The sequence below is a fragment of the Pogoniulus pusillus genome, chromosome 1 (assembly GCF_015220805.1).
Source record: "Pogoniulus pusillus isolate bPogPus1 chromosome 1, bPogPus1.pri, whole genome shotgun sequence".
Lineage (NCBI taxonomy): Eukaryota > Metazoa > Chordata > Aves > Piciformes > Lybiidae > Pogoniulus > Pogoniulus pusillus.
The window spans coordinates 30,793,080-30,802,556 of NC_087264.1; the positions used below are offsets into that span (position 1 = coordinate 30,793,080).

The 9,477-nt window shown below is 43.6% G+C and overlaps 1 long non-coding RNA gene across 2 annotated transcripts; it reads right to left on the reverse strand.

Moving 5' to 3' along the window:
• Nucleotides 1–309: 309 nt before the first annotated feature.
• Nucleotides 310–9,274, reverse strand: LOC135177468 (uncharacterized). 2 transcript variants are annotated; one of them, XR_010303073.1, is made up of 2 exons: nucleotides 9,188–9,274; nucleotides 310–982 (listed from the first exon to the last, which is right to left on the reverse strand). It is a non-coding gene; the product is annotated as an uncharacterized LOC135177468 (long non-coding RNA). The 2 variants fall into 2 exon arrangements; XR_010303072.1 differs by having other exon boundaries at nucleotides 310–1,626.
• Between the last annotated feature and the right edge of the window lie 203 nt (nucleotides 9,275–9,477).

Here is a 9,477-nt window from a genome sequence, read left to right on the forward strand (position 1 = left end):
CACGGCTGTTCCCTCACGGCTTCACCCATTGTGTGGTGAATATTCTGCTGCAGACAAGGCAAAAAGACTTTTTTTTTCCCTCAAACATATCTGAAATTACCTAAAGTACAAGCAAGTCACTTGGCATTTTGTAGCTTCCTGGAGAGGATTCTCACAATCTACACTAAAAACAGTGTTGTTTATTCAGAGCATCTCACAGTCTCCCTGTGCAGCCTGTTGATTTGTGGATGGTAAGGAGGGGAAGAATTGAGATTTCACTGGCTGCGTTAGCTGTAGTACCTTCTGGTCTGTAAGTCTATACTAGTGGGATTTGTGTGGGATTTTTAATATAGAAATATAGTAGAAGATTGCATTAGTGCCATAAAATAGAAGAATTTTACACATTTTAAAAAGCCTGGGTAAAGAAGAAGCTGAAATCAATAGGAGACTTTTTATTAACATTGTATGAAAGGCCTTGTAAATGGACGGTTAATGTAATGGTAAATCCACAATAGCTCAAGGGAAGGTTGTAAAGCATATGATGGTCCTGCAGTCAAGTTTTGGACAGAGTAAGGAAACAAGAAGTGTGTGAGGAAGACAACTTTTGCTACAACAAGATGTTCTAGCCAACACAGTGGCAGTCCTTACCAAAGTTCATGTGGAATGACCAGAGGAAAACAAGATTTCGTCAATCAAAGTCAATACACAACTGATAGTCACCAATGGTTGTGGCAGTGCTGAAGAGTTCAGTAACCTCTCAGGAATTTGTTCACATTACTTTCTCTGCCAGCTGTTAATTATTAACATCTACCCATTAACAAAGCACTGTCCTCTCAAGATGCCTCTTCCAGCCATGCCTGTTTCATGTAGTCTTAGTCCACTGGCTGACGCAGGAGGCTTTCTTGTTTTTATAAGAGCACTGAAGAATGGCAGATTTTAAATACTCATTTGGGTGAAGCAGTTTGAGTACACAGGAAGCACCTTGTTATTTACCTGTAGAAACCTTGATGGCAAAAAAGAAGAGACCAGTACAGTTACAGGGAGATGCCAGCTTGTTCTGTGGGTTAGTGTGGTCAAGGATGACCTAAAACCTCATTGAAAGTTGTCAGAGGCAGTTCATATTTAGAATAGCTAGTCAATGTAATTTCTATCATTTTGTTGTCACACAGCTCTGATATTTTATTGCAGTGCCTCCTTGAATTCAATTTCTTACCTCTGTTCTATTTTAAATTGGTTGGCTAGCTAAATCAGCAGTGGGACACAACTCTTCAAGTGTGTGCCATTGGTACAGATCCAGCTGAACTCATTAAATAGTTGGCTTAATGAATCATTAATAGAATTCAGAACATTTTATTTCTACACCACTGGTGCAAATCCAAGTAAGGCCAAGTGACTAGCTGGCTCAGTGGTTTAGTAACAGGAAACAGACTTCTATCTCCAGCTTATTGATGTGGGTCTGTAAGGGGCCAGGAAACTGTGAGCTCTGAGGCAGTGAAACACCAAGTGCAGCCGCTGGGCTCCAGTCAGTCTGTTACACAATTCCTTCCCAACAGGCTTTGACAGTCCATATCGATCTGTGCCTTTTGAGAAAGGTTAGTATGAACATCTTCTGTGTAGCCACTGCTGTAGCAGAAAAGGTTCATCACTCTAAAAGAAGGTACAAGAGATGACTGCTCCAAACAATCCTTTAAGCAGGCAAACAGGGGAAAGGTGAAATGTACACCATGAGCTACGTAAGGCTAGCAAACCATCTGAGTGTCCTGGTGGCTCATACAGCAGCTCATCCCTGCCACATCATCTTTGCTAGAGACCTTCTGAGAACCCTCTCTGGGCTTGCACCTCTGGTCAAGAGTAGGAATTAATCTTCAGTAACTGATCTAACTATTAGCGGGAGGGGAAATGTGTTTTGCTTTGGGTAAAACTACTTTGTTCTCTGCACTTGACATTTGCAAGTCTGTATTTGTCTGTTATCAAGTAGCATGCGTCTGAGGTTACAAAATGAGAGACACTGTTAACTCTTTCATCTCAGTAGAGGTGGCCTTGGCAGACATCCATCCATACAGCCTCCTTTCCTCACTGCCGCCTCCTATTCAGCTAGTTGCTGTGGTGCTGCTTTTGAAACAGCACCACGTGTCTCAGCAACCATACATAAACTCTCAGAAAGAGCAACATTTGGAAAAGTGAAGTTTACTGAGCTTATGTGGTGTGACTCTGGTGGCTCTGTGGTAGTGACAACAATCTGAGTTGTCTCCAACGCAGTTCCCTTGCAGCTCTTTCTTTCATTCAGATACTGGCCAGACCACAAAATGCTCTTCCCCATCTTCCTGGGGAATTAAAACCATACCTTCCAATTATTTAATGCACAAAGCAGGTTTCTGCAGCTTGTCAGTTGTCTGAGATGTCAGATGTTGCTGTTTTGCTTCTCTGTTGAAAGAATGTTTGTGTTTCTGTGAGCCTTTGGAACTGAACGTTCTGTAGGTAGGTCTCTGCACAGGGCATGTTGCACCAGAGTGTTTTGCTGCATTATACAGACATGCATGTTTCTGTCCAGAATTTTCCAAACAGAATTCAAGAAGTTCCAGGCAAAGGAGTTCAAATTTTAAGTATACCCTTAGCTTGGCATCAAGAGTTTGAGCCCATCACTGGAGAGCAGTGGAGGTCCTGCAAAGGATCCGCTTTTTGTTCATGGTTCACTGAGCTAGTCCTACCACAAGCACCAGGCTACAGAAAATGCAGCTGCTTTGCAGTGACTGTTGCACTGCTCTAACACAGGCTTTTCTTGAGCAGCAGTACTCTGAGAAGGGACTCCCATTATTTCACAACAATTTGGAAATGGTGCTAGCCAATGGTAGGTCTTTAGGACTTTGGTAGGAATAAGAAGATGGATGCTCCCCAGTATCAATTCCTTTGGGTTACCACAGCCCTTACTGATAATATTTTGGCACACAACCTGCCTGAGAGCAGACCCAAGGATGCAATATGTGTGACACCTGCCTCCAAATGCAGTTCAGTTGATTCACTACTAGCATGGGTGCCTGACAAAAATAAACGAATCTCAGCATGACTCCACATGAGTGGAGTTGACACATTCAATTGTCTGTGCTCTGCTTGCTGCAAAACAGTAGCTATTTTAGAAAAGCAGTTGAGTTTAGCATACACAAAGAGTAGACAGATTTAAAAGACATCTTACTGGAACATTCTATTTTTGAGATTTCACTTTGACAAAACTGCCTCATTAAGGTCTTGGATACGAAAAGCAGGAAAATGCTTTTGGATCTCATGTAAACTAACTTCAGAATTCTAATGAGCTGAATCAGTTCCTTCCATGCATTATTTTCCTTTATCTGTATTTCCCCTTGTTTCCATCTAAGAGATGAAATAAAACTTTAAGAAAATTTTGTCTTAATTAATAAGCAAAACAGCTCCAAACTGTATGAAGCAAGGCAGAAAGAGGAATGAGAAGATAAGGATTTCAAACCCACAATTAAATTATAATATATAATTATCCCAGAATAAAGTAGCCACAAATTATCATCACATTTTGTGGCCAGAAATGTAAAAATTACATCTTATGCAAGAAACCTTATAGTGTTGTTTGCTTGACTGACTTACTAGAAGCATTAAAAATGCAAACTGGAACAGAGGAGGTTCCACCTCAACTTGAGGTGAAACTTCTTTACAGTGAGGGTGACAGAGCCCGGGAGCAGGCTGCCCAGAGAGGTAGTGGAGTCTCCTTCTCTGGAGATTTTCCAAACCCACCTGGATGTGCTCATGTGTGACCTGCCCTAGGTGACCCTGCTCTGGCAGGTGGTTGGACTGGATGACCTCTGGAGGTCCCTTTCAACCCCTACCATTCTATAGTTTTATGGCTCTCGTTTCAGCTCTGAACCACATGCGGTGGGTTTCTGAGCCTTTGAACGTGAACAGCTACATCCACAGCTGAAATTCAAGCAAAACAGAGCAGCCAGCCTCAGAAAGGCTGTTCTGGTGCGATTCAGAGACTGTGCCTACCAGAGGGGCTGCCTGTACTCTCTGATGCACAGTCAGTGATGATGGGAGAAGATTTTGGTCTTTCTTTGTTTTCCATGACTTGTTTTTTCTGCTCCTTGAGAACAAAGCCAGTTCCTTAGCTGCTGTTTCCACTTGCACAACTTTGCTCTGCAGACCAGAGGCTTGTGACCTATATACATGCTGGATGACATGAGTTGTATGGCACCTTATGTATGTAGTCATGTTAAATGCAAGTTTTTAATACACAGCCCCTGTATTATTAGGGCTTTATATCTTTTGCTTGTTTGTTTGTTTAAACAAGGCTAAAACTTGTTGGATATGCTTTGTAGTAGCTTAGTCTTACATCAGATCTCTTTGTTACCTCAACTTCATCTCAGTTACTTAATTTCCAAAATAGTCAGGTTGTTGGTGTCAAAAATCTACCTCTTCCACAGTGAATAGAAGTTCAAGCAGAAAAATGCATTGAAAAATAGTGTCAGCAGGAACAGACCTTTCTTTACATCTTTTCATTTCCATGGCACTCTTTAGTCCTGCACAGGCTTGACTTCCATCTGGCTTTCTGCACTGCTTCTTTGAAATGTTGATAGAACAGCTATTGCCTTCGAATCCAAGTACACCGCAGCCAAGGTATTTATCCTCACAGGGTCTGAGAGATTAGCCACTCTTACTTGGGGTTTAGAAAGAGAGGGGTAGCAGAGCTGCTGGGTGCATTACAACAGACTTGGTGATACTTGATCAAGAATCTGTTACAGGCTCCTTGGCTCCTGCTGAAGCAGCATATGGACACACACTTGGGTCTCACCTCAATGGAAAGACAAACGTGCACATAGCTTTCACTGGGACCTGGAAGTTCAAGAGTGTTGCAGCTCTCCAGACAAATACTGGCTGGAAGTTCAGATATAAATCTATATCTCAGAGTGTGCTAGGCAGCAAGATCTCAGCTCTTCTGGATGGGACAAAGCTTTCCAGTCCCTCTTATTTACAGGGTCTGTACTTTGAATAAATAAATAATTATTGCTAAGCCAGAGGCTGAATACCCAAGTGTGACTCATGCTGTTAAAGGAATCACCTGGGAAAAGGGAGACCTGGCTTCTAATCACAAGTTTAATCAACATTTAATCTAAAATGGGAACAGAAACAGGACATAAATTGTTTCTGTGTCCAGATTCTTGCTTCTAAGTAAAACAAACAAACAAACAAAAAAAATCACACCACTTTTCTTTCCTCTCACTCCTACTTAACTCAAATTATTTTCCTTTTTTATTCCACCTGTCGGTACCAAAGTTCTAATCCAATCTATATAAATTTACTTGTTGTTAATAAGTATGGTTAAATAAACAAAGATAAGTGTGATCACAGAGCCAATCCCATCTGAAAAAAGAAGTCTTTTTTTCTTCTTTTCTGGCCCAGCAGAAAAGGTTTTAATATATTACTGGACCAATGCAGAAGTTTCTGGGCAAAACAAATACTAAAAAGATACTTTGTACTGAACATTCAGTCCAGCCTCCAACAAAATATTATTTCCCACTTTGAATTTAATTTAGATCTTATTTGATTGAATTTTATTAAGCTGGCAATTTCCCAAAAAGAAAAAAAGAATATGCTGAACAGAAAAAAAAAAAGAAAATGTCTTTTAAAACTGTTGGCATTTCAGGTGCTGGCACTGCTGTACCTAAGGCAGTGGGCTTAAAGTTGCAGGTGCATCACTGCATCAGCCTCCTGCACTATTCTCAATCCCCACACCCAATCCTCACTCCTCTCTGGTGCTGCACTCCTCATACTGCTCCATCAGCCAATGCTTTTCACTTCCACGGCAAAAATCTGTGCAGGACTTCAATAGGGTCTGGCAGGAAATTCCCTCACAGATGGGCCTGAGGCGTGCCAGAGACTGAACAGCAATTACTGTGAGTGGGAGGCACTGGTCAGTGGAAGCTTGGAAAGGTGGGAAAGGACCTTCCTGTTTATTCTGTTCTGTTGGTTCACCACACCTCATGAATGGCACACCAGAAGAGACCAGTTGTAAAAAAAGGTGCTGTTTCTGGCTGCACCAACACTTTAGATGATCAATTTACTGTGCCTTTGGGCTGATTTTGTTATAAAAAACATGGTTTAGCATTTCCTAAAACTTTTGTCTTATATTTCATTGCAAAATTTCCTAACCTGAGCTCTGCTGGTGCAGTTTATTTGTATTTATCCCAGGTTACCTGTCCTTGCTTCCACTCTCTGTAGGCTTTCTTTTTGCATCTGTGTCCAGGAGTTCTCTATTCATCCATGCAGGTGCAGGCCTCCTGGAATTCTTCCCTGACTTCCTCTTTTTTGGGATGCATTGCTCCTGGGCCAAGAGCAGGTGATCCTTGAACATTGACCAGCTTTCCTGGGCCCCCCTTCCTTCCAGAGTTTTTTTCCCCATGGCAGCACCCTGCCAAGGAGGTCCCTGAAGAGGTTGAAATCTGTTCTTCTGAAGTCCAGAGCAGTGAGTTTGCTGTGCATCCTCCTTGTGATGCCCTGAGGATCTTAAATTCTACCATTTCAGCCAAGGCTGCCCTTCAGCTTCACTTCACTCCTTGTTGGTGAGGACTAGGTCCAGCATAGCACCTTCTCTTGTGGGTTCCTCTACTTGGAGTTATCATCAATGCACTCCAGGAACCTCTTAGATTGCTGCTGCTCTGCTGTGTTGTCCTTCCAACAGATGTCAGGGTGGTTGAAGTCCTCCATGAGGACCAGGGGCTGTGATCATGAAGCTTCTCCTATGTGTTTGTAAAGGGCCTCATCTGCTTCATTTTCCTGATCAGGAGGTCTGTAGCAGACTCCTACTAAGATGTCACCTTCCCCTGCCTTCCCTTTAACCTTTACCCATAAGCTCTCTGTTTTTGCATTGCACATCCCCAGGTGGAGCCCCATGGACTCTAGTTTATCACTGATGCAGAGGGCAACAGCCTTTCCCCTTTTCCCCTGCCTGTCCCTCCTGAAGAGTCTATAACAATCTATCCCCAAGCTCCAATCATGAGATCCATCCCACCATGTCTCTGTGATGCCAATGACATCACAACCCTGGAGACTTGCACATATTTGTGATTCTTCCATTTTGTTCCCCATGCTCCTTACATTAGTGTAGAAGCATTTCAGCTGTGCCTCTATTGGAGCTGACTTGCTCACTGATTTTCCCTTACCCTGATCTTTGGGAACTTTTTTCTCAGTCTGTGCTCCTATCCTAGGGTCAGATCCCACCTGTCCATGCTCAATCACCTCTGTAGCTATCAAACTACCTCTGCCCCTCATGTCATCACTGCCACATGATGTTTTCCTGTTGGTAGCTACTTACCTGAAGGGGATCTGGCTCATCTCTGCAAGATTTTGACTGCATTGTTTTGTCTCCAGCATGCTCCTGGGCAGCAAGTTGAGAGCCCTTACTAGTCCCCCACTGCTCCCACACTGGTGTGTCCTCCCACACCTTGCCATATGGAAGCCTTAGGGGACTAAGAAGGACTTTATCCCACTCCTCCTTCACATCCCATTTAAAGCCCTGTCAATCAACCCAGCAATCTCCTCTGCAAAGACCCTCTTCCCCCTTTGAGAGAGGTGTCTCCTGTTTGGTGTCAACAACCCTGGTGCTACATAGATCATGCCGTTGTCAAAGAACCCAAATTTATGGTGGTGACACCATCCATGGAGCCATGTTTTAAAAGACTGCAGGAGGTTGCTTAATCCAACGTCTCTGCCATCAGTAGCAATAATAGAAGTGCTGGCATGAAGCTACTCCTGATGTAACTCTAGATTGTTGTTTAACACTCACAAATCAGCAGCACAAATGCACTTTGACCAAACTCATCGCTAGCAGAAACACCTTTTTTATGACTTGCATCCTTTTTCCATATGGTCCTGCTCTGGACACCCTGCCAGAGAAGGACCACACAATCTAACACAGATCACAGAGGAATGCATCCAGACAGGCCTTGAAAGTCTCCAGAGAAGGAGACTCCATGACCTCTCTGGGGAGCCTGTACCAGTGCTCTGTGACCCTTGCAGTAAAGAAGTTCTCCCTTGTGTTGAGGTGGAACCTCTTATGCTGCAACTTATATCCATTGCTCCTTGTCCTATCCCAGGGAGCAAGTGAGCAGAGCCTGTTCCCGTACTCCCAACCATCCCTCAGATGTTTATAAGCATTTCTTAAATCCCCTCTCAGTCTTCTCCAGACTAAAAAGCCCCAGGGCCCTCAGCCTCTCCTCATAAGCCATGCCCTTCAGTCCCCTAGTCACTGTCACAGTCCTGCACTGGACCCTCTCAGGAGATCCCTGTCCCTCTTAAACTGGAGAGCCCAAAACTGAACACAGTATTCAAGATGAGGTCTCACCAAGGCAGAGTAGAGGGGAAGGAGAACCTCTCTCGATCTCCTGGACACACTCTTCTTAATGCACCCCAGGATGCCATTGGCCTTCTTGGCCACAAGGGCACATTGCTGTCCAATGAATGTTACCCACCAGGACTCCTACACTTAGATGCTCTGGATAAACCTGTCACACTGACAGCTACTTAGAAAACTCACTTTTATCTGCCTGATCTTTTGAAGTTTGTCACAGCTGGCAAATTCATTGTGGGAGTGCAGTATTACATTCCTTTCCTTGCTCTTCTTAGACTATGCTCAGATTTCAAAGGTGAAGTTACCTTGAGCAGTCATCCAGACACTTGCACCCAGCCACAGGCAAACTGTCTTACCTTTTCATATGGCAACAGCTTCGCGAAACTCTACACTGAAGGCTCAAACCTCTTTTCCTTTTAGAGCAGAGTCCCTGTGTATATGCAGGCCTGTCTCAGAGCAAGGCCATGCATGTTAGCTGTGTGTCCCCCAGTGTTATTTTCCATTGCTGTGTGTTGTACAAACAGTGAAACTAAGGAGTCAGGAGCTGTGGTCAGCATTTCCAGTAACTGTTGCCAGCTCCCATGCAAGCTATCCACCCTAAAACATCCACCTATCAAACACCTCTTCAGCTTTGAGGCTCAGGATCACAGAGTGTGTTCTTTCTGTTCTACCAGTACTGAAACCAGTCACCCTGTGACTTTGCACTCAGCATTTACACATGGCTGGGTAGTACATATTGGTTTTACATAGAGTCCCGCCTCAGTCTTGGAAAATACACCTTTCCTGAATGTGACCTGAGTACAATTCTTTCTTGTGTCAGCTTTGGAAGAGGCTACTTACCATTCCTTTTCTGTGTGCTTCAGGAGAATGTCTTCATAGCTCTGCTGCTCCTTTTCTGTTTCCAGTGATGAGGCTGCAGCATAACTTAAAAAGCTGCAAATAGTAGGAAAGGATCTGTTTAGTAGCTGAGATCTTGGAAGGATTCTCAGGTTGGCTTAGTAGGAGCAGGGAGAATTATCATTGGCTTTGCTGTTACTGATACAATGCTAGGCATAAGAGAGGCAGCCTTTCAAACAGAAAACCCCCAGTTTCTTTCCTTGCTGTATCACACTTTCCAAATCAGATGCCTT